Genomic DNA, 15,486 nt, shown 5'->3' on the forward strand with positions numbered 1-15,486 from the left:
TTTCCATAACTTCCCATGATTTTAAATTGAAATCATAATCTGACAACCTCAAAGTCCCCGGTGACCTGGTGCCCTTTCCTAGCCCTCCCCAGTCCTCCTCCCTCTGTGATCCGGCCGTGGTGACGCGGTTTCTCAGGAAATGGCCTTCCCTTCCACTTTCCTCCCTTCCTTTTAAAACTTCTGTTGACTTCTGTTGTTTTCCTGTTCTCCCCTTAATACTGTTTTGTCAGGTAAAGCCTTAGGTGAGAGACCGCCTTATTGTATCACGGCCATCCCATTGGTAGTACTTACACCTCAGCGGTATATCCCAGTACCTAGCATAGTGTCTGGCGTATAGTAGACACTGAATTGTATTTGTGAAAGTAGTGTTATTTATAAATATTTTAAGTGCTTCTAAATACTCGAGGAGGCAGCATGGCTAGTGTATGTGTGCACCTGTGCTCATGGCAGACACTGCTGGTTGGTCACCACTCCCTTCCCCTGGCTGGCTTCTCAGTGTTGCACTCTAGGCAGCTGCTTCTGGCCTGCTGGTCTGTCTGAACCGCCACATGCCATGAAACCTATTGGCCATTTCTAGTCTAGCAGTCAGAGGCATAGAACTCTGGATGTTTAGGTTCTTGTCTTGATCTTTAGACACATCGTGTAAACTTGTTATGCCTTAGTTTGCACACCAGTCTGCTGCGAGTAATCAGATGGTAAGATAAGATATTCTTTCTTGAGGATAAAGTAAGAAACATTGAAAAATTAGTAAAGCTTATCCAAATATAAGATTGTATAGTTACATTTACTGTGCTTTGATATAACAATACTCACCTTGTGATCAGCCACTCTTTTGGCGACTAAAATGTAAATTGTTGCCCTAGCAGGTTTGGCTTAGTGGATAGAGTGGTAGCCTGAAGACTGAAGGGTCTTGGGCTTGATTCTGGTCAAGGGCACATGCCCAGGTTGAGGGCTTGATCCCCATTAGGGGGTGTGCAGGAGGCAGCCGATCAGTGATTCTCTCTTGTCACTGATGTTTTTATCTTTCTCCCTCTCCCTTCCTCTCTCTGAAATCAATAAAAATATATTTTAAAATAAATAAATAAAATGTAAATTCTTTATACACATAAATCTGAAATTTAATCACAGGCTTACCATATCTATATATGGGCTTTACAACAGGGGCTGTTTTTCTTTCAGAATTAAGTTGATCTCTTGTTTCAGTATGTACTGGATGTTTGCTTTTTATTTTGCTAGGCAAGAGTACATTTCAAGGAGATAGAATGTAAAATGTCAAGGAGAGGCTAGTTTTTTGTTTAGTTTACTCTCATTCTGTGGCAGTGTTTCACAGGGTGTACCCCTGGTCACCTGTATCAGGGACACCTGTGGGTGGTTATATTATAGGTTCCCACCCCCACAGCTTACTGAATCAGACTTTTTGAGGCCTGGAAGTCTGCATTATTAAGCTTCAGAAGTTTGAGAACCTCGCCCATGTAATGCCTGGTATATTGTGCGCTATTAGTAAGATCTGAACAAGATCTGTAAAGGATGGCTCACTCACTGACCTTTTCAGTCTCACCTGAGCATAACAATGACATCAGAAAACAAACATACCACTGCCAACGCTGCCCAATAAAAGGCAAAGCTATTGATTGTGGCTAAGGTTGAAAACAGTCAGTGACCTTATTCAGCCGGAGCACAGAAGATCAACAAGGGGCATTGTTCCCAGAGGCTTAAACACACTGGTTCTCTGGGAACAGTGGCCCTTTGACCACAGCTGCCATGAGCAGAAAGGAACCAGGCAAGGTTCTGCTCTCCTCATTGCCGAGCGGCCAGTCCTGCGGTGAAGGGCGGTGCTTCTGATTTCTGTGGCTGCCTAGCAGGACCAGGCCGGCAATGACCTTCACTTTCACGTTCACCTTCACATTCACCTTCATGTTCACCTTCCCGTTCACCTTCACCTTCACCTTCACCTTCACCCACTATTTTCCTGTCCTCTCTGGATACCCCAGATGCAAGGGGAAAACTTGCTCTGAACTGGAAGGCAGAAATAATAGCGATTTTAAAAGCTGGCATTGCCAAGTGGGTAGGATGTGCTTTACCTGCATTAGCTCACATAATCAGCTTGAAGCTGGGGAGAGCCAGGATGTCTATGAGAAAGCATTTCGCGGCAAATCTGAACCCTGGACTGGACTCCTAAGGGAGGTTACAGGTCTCCATCTCTGTTCACGTCAAGGCTTCTCTGTGTGGTCTGCTTCCTTTTCCTTTATGGTACTTACGGTGAAGCTCTTGCTCTTCTTGGATTCAGCTCCGCAGCCTCACCTTCCTGATGGTACGATGTGGACAAGAATTTATAGTCCAGAAAGTTAATCCTGAGCTGCTGCGACTGTCCCCCTCAGGACACTCTGATCTTAGCAAATGCTGCTGCATGTTGTTCCACTGACATCTTGGTTCCACCTCGATAAACAGGGAGATGCTAAGTCAATGGCTTATTACATCATGAGAGCGGTAAGGACAGAGAACCCAATGTGTCGTCACCGACACTATCCCAGGTGAGCCTCCTCATAAGACTAGTGTCTCACAGAGTATATTCTGAGAAAAGCTGCCGTGTCAACATCCTTAGCAGAAGGAGGGTTTGGGATTTGGAGGCACTTGTTCTGGGCTTTCAAATTTTCTGGAGTTACTTAGCCTGTGGATTAGAAAGTTACTGTGGGGAGAAAAGAAGGTTTGAACTAAGGATTAGGTAAGGTCAGTGCAGGGTCCTGGGTTATTTGGTGATTTGCCTCAGCCATTCAGTTAGAGATATTAGAGAAATGACGGATGGATAAAAATTAAAAAACACAGAAGGACGAACAGACCGGATGACTTCAGATCTTGTTTTAAAGGACCCAGAGGCTATGCCAAGCCAGATAGCTTCTTGAACTAAGAATGTTGAATAGACTATAGAAGTTGAATATCTTGTAAACCAGATTATAATTAGACTAGCAGCAAAGACAATAGGAACAGACTGGGGAAATTCAGCCACAGGAGATTGAGAGAAGTGCATACTGAAGTGATTCAGAGGGCTGTTTTGCCTACAAGGCCTCCGGTGACTACATGAGAACAATGTGTTGATCCTGTGACTCAGTGAGCCTGTTTCTAGGAGTAATTTCTAACTAAATGATAAGCTAAATGTGTTCAGAGATTTAACTTTGAGGATGCTTAGTGAGCATTGTTTGAAACTACATATTGGAAGCAATCCAGATAGCTCCTCCAAACAGCGATGGTTAGATCCACTATAATTCATCTGTATAATAGAATATTGTGTAACCATGACAAAGATGTTGAAGAAAAATATTGACATAGGACAAAAACATATGAAAAATAGGCTATAATAGAATTTATAAGGTTAACATACTACACAAAGAAACTGTGTAGTACAGGGGGAAATCCAGGAAAGGCATTAATCAGAATGTTCCCTTTGATTATCTTTAAGTGGTAGAATTTAAAGTACCTGGAATTTTTTCTTAGGGCATTAACACTTATAATGTTTAATGTAAGCATATAGAATTATTTCTGTAATTAAAACAAGTAGTTAATTAGTACAAGTTAAATAAGTAGAAACGTGATATGATGTATTTAAAGGTGCTTTGTCACCTTTTATCCAAATATTTCAATATTTAATCATTTTAAAACCCAAATATTCCTGGTAGTTCAGAGGAGCTGTTAGTCCCTCACATCATGTGTGTTTTGCTGACTTTGTTGCCTTTGCCCTTGGACAAGCTGTACTCAACCATGTCCCTCCAGTTCCAGGCTATTGGCATCGCCAGAGAACTCACTGTTATGGAATAAGATTTCAAGAGAAGTTTTTTAATCCTCATGCATGATTTCCTTGGGTAGAGAGCCTAACAGTAGCCATAGGAAACTCTCCTTCCTCTGCAATATGGAACTGGTTCCCATCCAGAATTTCACTCTAGTGGAAGAACATACGAGCATCACGATCCACATACTTGATGAAACCAAAACCATCTCTCATGGCAGCAATTACACCCATTTCTCTGGCTCATTAGTGAACTAAAGTGTATTTGATAGAACTTCTATGTTGGTTGCTTGTTCTAATTTGTCATGTCCGAACGTGGTTGCCTTCCAACAGGGTCACCTTGTATTTTGTATCTTTGTCTCCAAAGGGAAGTTCCATAGGAATCACACAGTCAGCTTTAATGCATCCTGGCAATGGGCCATTTTGTTTTTTTACTGTGTACTTTTGGGATAACTTTTGTTGTAGTTCCTTCAAAATGTCCAATGCTGATATCTTAAAAAATATCTGTTCTTTGAGGCAGTAGTCTGATGTCTGTAGCAACTTCTTTACCATTTCTGTCTTTGTGAATTCCACGCCATCTCCAGGCTTTACAGCTTCTCATTACCTCGGGGGAAACCCTTTATATTATCTCTTTGATCAGAATGTTGTGCCTTGCCCCATTTCCCATTTTGCTTTTGCCATCAGAACTTTAGAAATCATTTTCATATTCAAGCACACCAAGAGTATTATCTGGTGATTGGAAAATCACCTTCTTTTTTTATTTCATGACTTTATATTTGTGACTGTTCCTTCCAAGTGCGTGTGTCTTATATTCTTAAATCTCTCTTGGAGATGGATAGCACATAAATAACTTAATAAAACGAACTGCTAGGTATTGTATTATGATTTTAGATAAACCATTAACTTAGCTTGTATCTTTAAGATTTTGGACAGAATATTAAATATAATTTTAATCGGCTATAAGAAGGCCAGGGATTTTGGAGGAAATACCAGGGCCAAAAATCTTTTGATACAGCTTAAACACCTAAGTTGTGTGTGAGTTTAAGCAGCCAATATTACAGTGTGGTTGATCATGAAGATCTTATCTAACCAGCATACATTAAAGCAATGTGCAGGTTTTCATGGAGATGGGATAATAATTGAGGAGCATGGTGACTTAAGTATTTATTATTAGATGGGCTGTGCTGCTTTTTTGCTTTGAAGGAAATAATGAGGATTATACAAGGAAACTGCAAAGGCTATTGGGGACAAAAAGGCTCTTTTTCTCAATGTGGGATTGAAATGTGCAGCAGGGTTAGTTATTCCCTCCTCTGCACCCTCCTGCACTTGGTTCTGCTTTGCTGAAAGCTCTCATTGTATGGCACTGTAATTATTTGTTTATGTTCTGTGTCTCTATGAAACTATAGTTGGCCCAGCCTTGGTCTTCCTTTTGTCAGCTTCATCTAGCACAAGACTAGCTGTGAGATTTTTGCATATATGACTTATATTTCTGAAATAGCAGATTAGCAGGCATATTTTAGTCCAGTAAGTATTTCAAAATATTGGCAAATATTTTGAATAGTTAAAAGAGTTTGGGAGGCATTTTCGCCCTCAAAGCATATTACGTGTTCATTCAAAAAAAAGTTCTGTAATTTCACACTTCTATAGCTAGTAGGTTCCAAAGAGCAATTTGGTGCTGAGGCCTACTGGAATGGGGTAAGAAACCCTTCCTCAGGCAGGTCTTTATACCTTTCCTCCTCTATATTTCTGTAATGTGCTGGGTGTGAACACCCACCTTTGTTTATTGAAGGCCTTCAGTACACCTGGCTGTATATTGTGCTGAGGATACAGTAGTGACCAAAAGCAGGGACTCTGGCCTCAGGGATGGAGTTTATTATCTGAAGTATCAGAAGCAGACTCAAGTCTTAGGAGTTGCACAGTGAACGTTCCTGCTGTCTTCTTTTCTCCTGAGGGCACATAGAAAACCCTTTGTTTCCACGTCTCTTGGTGACACATAGAAAACCATAAATCAGAACGTACAAGAGTCAAAGATTTGTTATTTGGGATAAGAACGCTCTGCTACAAGCAAAATTAGAAAAGGATATTTTGATTTACATTTTCCTTCTCTATCTACTCTCGCCCAAACACATTATTTTGTTTCTTCAGAACACATTGATGTTACTCCATTACCGGTGTACCAGCTCTAGAACCCAATTTTTTGTGGAAATCGAGTCACTTTTGAATAACTATAGTGATTTGTAGATTACTCCTCTCTGACAGTGTTCCCGAGGGACATTATGACTAAACCGGATGATAGAAGGAGATTTGTACTAGCAGGTCACTTTGATGGGTGGACATATTGCGACCTTTCAGTGACTGGGGGTTCTGTAAAGCACATCTTGGGGGTGAGAGATGGATTTCATTGAATGTTGCTCAATGAAGTTCTGATTGGTGCCAAGGCAATGCTTGTGGAGTGGCTGTGCGACCCTGAGATTATGGCCCTGCCGGCCTCACTGGTGAGTCTTTCCTTTTTAAGCTACAATCTCTGCTGCTTATTGTAATGCCACATGGAGCCCATCACTTAACCCCAAGTCTCAGGATCCTCTTCTGTAAAACTGGGATCATTCGATGAACCTCCGAGTGGTTTTGAAGATTGAATAACATCTGTGAAGTGCCTGTTACAGGGCTAGGAACAGAGTAGGCTCTCAGTGCATAACAGCTATTTTTAACCCTTATAATGGATGATTTAAAGAAATTTTTTCTAAGCATTTTGAAACAGGTTTATAATACTATCTGGATGAAATATTTTGGTCTTTATCATGAGTATCATAGTTGATATTAGCTTATGCGCATCTTTGTTATATTTTCTTCTGAAGAATTCTGATGAATCTTTCACATCTTACTGTTTTTTTTTTTTACCCTTTTAGTGTTGCCATGAGGTCACCATTTGTTGCTGCTCTGGGCCTTTACCTGGAAACACTAGTTATACTATTAATTTTTCCATTAAATGTGTTTGGTACTATTTATGGAAAGGCTGTAAGCTCTTTGGTCCTCCACTCCCCAGCTGTGTGACACTGGGAAGCTGCTGAGCCTCTCTGCCCATTTGCTCATCTGTAGAATGGGCTGAAAACAGCACCTACTGTACAGAGTTTGTGTCTGCAGTCACTGAGATACTACATGTTAAGTACACTTAGAATAATCAGTAAGTGATTATTATAAAGGGGAGCTTAGGTACTGTGAGAATGTGAAGGTTGGGACACTAACTCAGCTTTGAGTGGTGATCATGAAATATTCCCCAGAGGGTGTCAAGCCTCAGTGAGTTAGTCAAGAGAAGAAAGGGCAGAAATGTCTACAAGGATTTTACTAGTGATGGGGCAGAAACTGCTGGAAGGTGAAGTAGAGAGGTCAGCAGGGAGCAGATGTTTTTGAAGCCCAGAGGCTCTAATTGTATTCCTGGGAAATGAGGAACCACAGAGGACTTTGTACTGTTGTGCTGACATGAGGAATCAGAGTTGAACAGCATCCACATGGAGACACTGAGTCCTGTGGGAAGACTGATCCAAGAGTCCCTTTAGGATAGGGTCAGCGAGGAGGGCCAAGGGACAAAAATAGACATTTTGTTTGCATCAGCTGCTCGCCTTTAAGTTCTAGGGAACTTGAAGTAAAACCAAAGAAAGGTATAACTTGCCATGCTTTGATTCTCTTTGAGAAAATGGATTAGGTGGCTGCAATGGGAATTTTTTTTAAAATATATTTTTATTGATTTCAGAGAGGAAGAGAGAGGGAGAGAGATAGAAACATCAATGAGAGAGAATCATTGATGGCGGCCTCCTGCACACCCCCTATTGGGGATAGAGCACACAACCTGGGGATGTCCCTCGACCGGAATGCAACTGGGGCTCTTCAGTCTGCGGGTTGACACTCTATCCACTGAGCCAAACCAGCTAGGGCCGTTTCTGTTATGGAGAAAATCTGCTCAGGAAGTAGAAGGAGGTCGCCCCACATTTCTGCCTGGCACACTGTTTGGGACGCTGCTTGTCTGTGCGCACTAGGGGCGCAAGTCTGCTGGCTTGTGCAGGGAAAGAACCACTATTCTCCATTTTCCTGTAATTGCAAAATTATCTTTTCTCACAGTGTGTTCTTATTAACCAATTTCCTCTTGATTAATTTTGTGTCTGGGATTGCCAGTTTTCTTTTTGACTGTATTTTTTTTCCTAATTATTTTCTCAATGTGGTTAGAAGTAGAAATGGAAACACATCAGAAAATGATTTATATGAAAAGGAATTTTCTCCCCACCCCTAAATACATGCACATAAACAAGAAAAAGGAAGACTAGCAACTAACTTTCATTTCTTTGGATAGACTATTGAGTTTTGTTATGCCATTTGGAAGAAGAGTAATAGAAATAAGTGTAAATGTGTGTTGGGGTGATAGATAGCTGGCTATCCGAAGTGAATATCAGCTTTGTGGAGGAAGAGAGACATTTTCTGGTCATTTTGTTTGGGATTGCCTGGTGGCTAGAGAGTGTTTCTGTTGCCACAGTGCTGCAATAAAAGTAAACACATACTTTTCTAAGAAATAGTCTCTTTGAAATGTTTAAATAAAGAGCATTTACAATATGCTCAAAGTGTTTGATTCTTAACCCCTCCAATAGAGCAGCCCCACGGTCCTCAAGCATCACTAATGTTGAAGGCAGAGAGGAGGCGGGGAATCTGGTGCTGGACTTGTCCTCCTGTGGGAAACGAGAAAACTGGACACCATATGGGGCCGTTGTTATTTGTCATTGGGCAAGCCAGGACTGCGATTCTTGAGAGAAGAGAATCAGGTGAGGTGAGGCCCTCATCTGCCCTGCAGTTCTGCTGGAGCATTTGTCCTGGAAGGGCAACCCTAGGGAGCATGGTGGTCTCATGGAATCCAGGGCTATCCAAGAGGCTGGGATCTGTATGGCAGGACCCTGGGGAGGAGAGAGCTGTGCCAGGAGAGCCCAGAAGCTGGAATGTGTACATACATTAGGTGAGACCAGCAGAGAGCAGCTGCTACCAGGTTTGGAAGAGAATGGCCATACCAGAGGTCATGTAGTACTGAGACAAATGGAGAGTTCTGGCCTATTGAGGGTGGAGAGACCACACTGAGCACCTTAGCCATTCTATTGAGACACCAGAAAGACCACATCTTAGGAGTAAGGGCCATACCTTAGAGTAGGGCCATATGCTAGAACCACGGACATAGCTGAAATAGACATAGCTGTCTTAACCAAGTATAAAACCAAGCCTGACAGGATTAAGAGGATCTGCCAGTAATTTAATTGCCATTGGGATCAAACTGAATACCTTCTAATTGTCTACCTTATAATGGAAAAGAAGCATACAAAAAGCAGGAAAATGTGACTCATATTTAAAATGAAAAGCAGTCAATGCAAACAGACAATGCCTTTAAAACCGTGTTATGTTAGATCTTGGTCTCTAATAGCATCGGGACTTTTTGGAGAAATGACTGCATCTAGAGAAGAGATGGGATAGGTACAAGATGAGCCCAGAACTTTTTTTTTTTTTTTTTTTTTGGTAATGTCATCAAGTAAGGATATAAAAGTAAGAAAAAAATGATGGGGCATGTCACAAAGATAAAGGGGTTCCCATTGGCTAAATGTGAGACAGTTTGAGCACCAGAATAATTAAGTCAGTGATGAATTATAAACCATCAAACAAGTAGGACTTCATGTATCCATATTGATCATAAGTAGATAAATAGACAAATAATGTACAATGCTGAGTAATGACTGACAATGTGGAGGGAATGCTGGCATTAGAGCTGTCAGCATGTTGTGGCAATTGCAATCCAGTTTAGATCAGGCAAGGATCACCAATGGATTAAATCTAGGGGGCAATTTTGCCAAGGGACAGGTATTTTCATGGTCTTAAAGTATCTCCCTACAGATAACTTATTAGTTGCAAGAGAAAACATAGTAATTTTCCATTGAGGAAATTAGACAAAACCTTGGCTGGGTGATCAAAATTAACCTTGCCAAGGGGGGTCCTGTACTGTGTATGCTTTCAGATATGATACCTGGAGAGGAAACCATCGCCTCCGTAGTTTTTAGCTGATAATGCATGACCTGAATTGAGTCATGAGGAAATGTCAGACAAGTAAAAAGGAAATGTTTTATTCATATAAATAAGGGGGAGAGCTATATTTTTCTAAAGTGTCAGTGTAATAAAAGACAAAGGAAAGCTGTGTGTTTCAGATTAATGGCAATTAGTATCAGACCTGATCCTGAACTGTATCTTCAGTTGGAGGAAAAGATGCTCCAGTGCGTTTAGTTAATTGAAAATGGTGGTAGATGGAAGTATCATATCAATATTAAATCTAAGATTGATAACATTATGGCTATTTAAGTATTCTGCTATTCATAAGAAATAAATTCACAAGTATTTAGATGTAAAAAGCCCTGAAGATTATCTCCACGTGGCTCAGAAAGAAAATGTTGGTTGAGTGAATGTGTCTGTAGACAAAGAGTGAATTATTAAGTATATGGGTTAAATGTTAATAGTAGGTGAGTTTGGGTAAAGAATATATGGTGTTCTTTGAACTAGTATTATTCTACAACTTTTCTATAAGCTTGAAGTTATTTCCAAGTTAAAAAAAAAATGCAGCAATTTAACAGTGGCTTAAAGAGAAAAGGAGAGTATGTGAAAAAGATGCATGTGTTTCTTAACTATCTGGGTGTGGATTTTCTACCTTTTGGTTGTCTCTGGTAAATGAACATTTAATCCTATCACACTGCATCTGTATCATTCAGCAGGAAAAGCCATTTCTATATCTATTAGCTAAGAAAGTAAATCTACTGCAAGAAGAAATAACAAGATTGCTTTCCAAGTTGAAACCATTATCTCATTTCGTGCCGTAGAAGAATTTAGAATGAGGAGTCATAGAGGTGGTTCTAATCCCTCCTTTGATACTTGCTGGCTGAATGGTCATGGGAAAGTTCTGTAACTTTGGGAAGTTCAGCTGCTGCATTTTTATTGATTTATTTTTAATTTTGAAAAATGTGGGTTTTTTATTGCTTTCAGAGAGAGGAAGGGAGAGGGAGAGAGAGATAGAAACATCAATTATGAAAGAGAATCATTGATTGACCCCTACTAGGGATCAAGCCCACAAACTGGGCATGTGTCCTGATTGGGAATTGAACTGTGTTATGACCCCCTGGTTCATAAGTCAATGCTCAACCACTGGAGTCACACCGGCCAGGCCAGCTGCTATATTTTAAAATAATACTTGCCTATTTTCAAGATCTTATGGCTCAATGAGAAAATGCATGTGTAAGCTCTTTGTAAATAATGATGGTTTCCTGTACAAACATTAAATTACTACTAATAGTTGTGGCTAAGATGAACAATGGCGACTGAGGTAGAGTTTTTTCTTAACTCCAGGGGCTCTTTTTTCTTTTAAATGTCAAGATTATTCTAGAAGAGAGACTTTCCCCAGTAGACCCTTTGGTTCCTTCCAGTTGCCCTCTTTCTTATTTCTTGTCTTTCTTGTTCCAGGCAAAGCTTCCGTGACTTGCAGGAGTTGTGGATTCTCTGAATTTCAAGAACAGTGAAGTGGGAGCATAGCAGATGGTGTATGAAAGCCAGCATGTAAGTCAAATTCATTGTTCTACCCATTCCCAGACATCTCATGGATCTGAATTGCCTCAAATAGCTCCTGCTCTGCTCTGAGATTGTGTGTGAGGCTCTGATGGACAGAGGGATCTTCCAAGTCTTTGAGGTGCCCACATCAAAATCAGCCAAGGTTTTGGAGGAGAAAGGGCTGAAGAAGCCAGCTTCCTCAAAGGAGGAGGAAGACAACATGGGCCAGGGAGATAGAAATTCATAAAACAAAAGGCACAGGAAATAATGTCTGCCTGAGTCACAGAAATGACAGAAAAGGTGCTGCTGGATCTGAAGCCACATAAACCACCTTTAAAAGTTTAACATTTAAACTTGACATTTAAAAGGAGAAAGGATGCCTGAATTAAGGACAATCTCTGCCTTAGTGTAAGCCATTTTTTCATCTTTAACCAAAACTATGACTAATAATTTAATTTTGTAGAAGAAATGATCAGGGAAGGCTCTAAGGAGACCTGGGAGAGGCATTTGGGGCCAGGCCTTTTCCTTTAATCTGGAGTTCCTCTTCATCCTGGAAGATGACAGTTCCCAGGTCTGCCCTTTCCTGTGGAGCTGAGTAGTCTTGGCCGGTGCTGCCCGTGTCAGTCTGAGATGAGATGAAGAGCTTGCTCTGAGCATAGGCCAGTAAACGGCTCCCTTCATTGAGAAAGTTCTGTGGCCAAAGTAGAACTCGGCTGAACTAACCAGGATTCTGAGTGTTGGTAGGTAGTTTCCATTCTGGCACATGATTACTATGTTTATATCCAAACAATATATTGATGCATTTTGTCCATTTTTTAAGAGTGGTACGTTATGTGAAGTATTCTGCAACTTGCATTTTTCACTCAGTTATGTTGTTAAAATTCACTTGTTGCATGCAATGGTAGTAAATTAAATTTTAATGTTAAATAAAGGTCTGTTGTGAAAATCTATTACACTTTATCCATTGCGCCACTTTCTTCCAACTTTTGGTATTCTGTTGCCAGTCTAGCAGATATAAAATAGCATATTATTGTGGCCTTAATTTGCATTTTCCTGATTAATACTGACATTGAGCATCTTTCTTTTTAGTATCTTTGGAAAACAGACTTCCTGACTTTAATGTAGAGAAAATTTTCAGTCTTATATGGCTAGAGCAGTGTTGTTTGTTTCTTTTTTATTTATTTTTTATTTTTTTTTGGAAATATAACCTCTCTTAACTCTGTGTGTTTTTTTATTGTTAAGTTTTTCATTTGGATTGAAGTTTTTGTTGATTTGTGTTCTCATTCAATTTTTTTTTTTTTTTTTGGACTGCTGGTTTGGAAAGTATGCATTCTATTTCTGTTTTTCTAATGATTGCTCTGAAAGTGTACACTTAACAGTTTAGAAGTCGATCAGTAGTTAAGGTATTTTAATCCTCACGCAGAATAATACAAAACTCATAGGACACCTAATGAGGACTGCCTTCTTCTGTGCTTACGTGTTCTTCTCAGTGTTTCAGTTCTGTTATATGTTTCACCATACAAATTAGGCAACTACTGTTTAGAGGTGGTAACTGTTTAACTTTATATGTTTATGATTTGTTGCTTTCCGCTGGCGTTATCTCGATAATAAGAGGGCCTCGGTCTTAACAATAAAAACCTTTCTTGGGATCGACCCAGGACCACTTTAGTTCCCTTTGGGAGTCCTGGTTTCGGGTTGGGCTTTCCCCACGTGGCTGAAAGCTGAAGGCTGGATGCCTATCCCATTGCTGGTACTCAGAGTCGCCTCCAGGGCAACTCCTGCTCTCTTCTTCGCTCAGGTTTCAGTGCTCTGTTCCTGCCACATCCTCCTGGGGTTTGTTTCTTTACCTGGAGCTTCACCAGCACATTAAGAAGTACTTTTAAAAAATAACTTATTCAGAATTATAATATAGCAGAAAGGCCCTGCAAATACCTTGTCCACCACAGTTCCTAAATTGGCAGTGTCCAAGTGATATTTTAAAATCAGTTTTTTTCTGTACATGTATTTTATAAATTTTAAAAAATCTTTTAATTTTACATGAAAAATTACTTTATTTTACCTACAGATGGGAAAATATTAAAGTAGTGATTTCTTTGAAAGCTAGCTTAACCACATCTATACTCATATCTCATACTATATCCTTACACTTTTGCCTGTTTTTTTTCTTTTTTTTTCTAGTTAATCTATTGAATATTTATTTCCTTGGAAGTTGGAATCACTACTTTTGGAATAACTCGTAAGGACAGAATTCCTACTCAGCACCCCTTTATTTATCCTCCCAATCTATTTTCTTTTAAAGTGTCATTTATATTTCTATCCAGAATACTGGACATAAAAAGTTCAGTTGTGGATCTGTGCCCACAGATGCTTTTCCTTCTCACACGGAGTGCAGAAAATTGCCGTTTGCTGTTGTGAATTAGAGGCATCATCTGTAAACTCCATGTCCTTACATTCTGCATCCCCTTAAGAGATATAGAAAGCAGCATAATGCTTTTGGCCTATAAAATGTTAAATTGACTTTGGCACATGAAAAATTTGTTATTTCAAAATGGATGTAAGTCGAGCTGCCTGATTGATTTCATAGTTCACGCATTCTGCAGGAGAATGAGAATGCCATGCCTTTGCAGAGGCTTCACAATTCTGACAGGCCGGTGTGTGTGTGGATTAGGATTTTGTGATGAAAGTGGTATGTCAGTGATGTTTTCAATCTGCAAAACCTTTACACTTTGTGGGCCACAGGTAGCACTCTTGTAATCCTAGTGTAATCATGGAAAAGGCAGGCACTGGAACGTTCCTAGGAAATGCTGAGCTCTGTGGCTAGAGATTCTCTGAGGGACTCATGTTACTGACCCCGCACTTTCATTTGGAAGATGTCAATATCACGGAATTCTGTGGCTGGCTGTTAGTTCAGGTACCACTGCTGCTTTTTCGTTTGGTTAGCTGAGCAATCGGAAGCTTCACCCCAGAGAGTTAAGTAGACCTCGAGCAGCTCACCAGGGAAGGCCAGAGCTTCCAGAGGAGTCCCTTGCCCAGCCTTCTGGGCTGGGGAACCATCACTCGTGAGTGCTCCCTGCTTGGGTGCAGGGAAGGGAATGTAACGCCCATTGCTCCCAGTTCAGTTTGCCTGGGCCAGCCGGTCATGTGGTAGGGCAATGCCTGGCCATGTGAGCCTCCTGTTCCTCTTCTTTTCCTAGAAATATGTGTCCCTTTGGAAGTTATGATTTGGATCATTAGCTCATTTTGAACTCTGGTCATATCTAAATGATGCAGAGACAGCCCAAGAATACAGACAGCCTTTCAGATGGACTTTCCAGTTGGGGTGTTAAAAACTGGGGCTTGACAGTCATTGTCAAGACGAGTGAGTACCCATAAATCAGAGTCTGGTCACTGGCCCCATCCTATGGCTCAGGGCAGCGCTTTGCTGCACATGCTCCCCGTATCTCATGGGCTCTGGTCCTAACCGTGCTCCTCCGGACTGAGATCCGTCACTCATCTCTGACTTGGCACCGGGACACTTGGCCATTCATAACATTTTCCTTCTTTCTCACTGAGGGAATGAACCTTGTATATTTCTAAATAAGGTTTTGTTTTTCTTTTTAAAAAATATATTTTATTGATTCCCCACAGAGAGGAAGGGAGAGGGAGAGAAAATAAGAAACATCGATGAGAGAGAAACATCAACCACCTGCCTCCTGCACACCCCCCACTAGGGATGTGCCCGCAACCAAGGCACATGCCCCTGACGGAATCGAACCTGGGACCCTTGAGTCCACAGGCCGATGCTCTATCCACTGAGCAAAACTGGTTAGGGCTATAAATCTTTTTAAAATATATATATTTTATTGATTTTTTTACAGAGAGGAAGGGAGAAGGATAGAGAGTTAGAAACATCGATGAGAGCCGAATCTGGTTTGGCTCAGTGGATAGAGCGTCGGCCTGCGGACTGGAAGGTCTCAGGTTCGATTCCGGTCAAGGGCATGCGCCTTGGCTGCAGGCACATCCCCAGTAGGAGGTGCGCAGGAGGCAGCCGATCAATGTCTCTCTCCCATCGATGCTTCCAACTCTCTATCCCTCACCCTTCCTCTCTGTAAAAAATCAACAAA

The 15,486-nt window shown here is 40.9% G+C and overlaps 1 protein-coding gene across 8 annotated transcripts in view; it reads left to right on the forward strand.

Annotated features, from left to right (window-relative positions):
• SGMS1 (sphingomyelin synthase 1) overlaps positions 1 to 15,486 on the forward strand; it is a 281,456-nt gene that overhangs the window by 94,272 nt on the left and 171,698 nt on the right. For all 8 annotated transcript variants that reach the window (XM_080642210.1, XM_080642215.1, XM_080642214.1 and 5 more), the window contains exon 3: positions 11,300 to 11,392. The gene's annotated coding sequence lies outside the window, so the exon portion shown is untranslated. The remainder of the gene's footprint in view (positions 1 to 11,299; positions 11,393 to 15,486) is intronic.

Source organism: Plecotus auritus (assembly GCF_963455305.1).
Source record: "Plecotus auritus genome assembly, chromosome: 9".
Lineage (NCBI taxonomy): Eukaryota > Metazoa > Chordata > Mammalia > Chiroptera > Vespertilionidae > Plecotus > Plecotus auritus.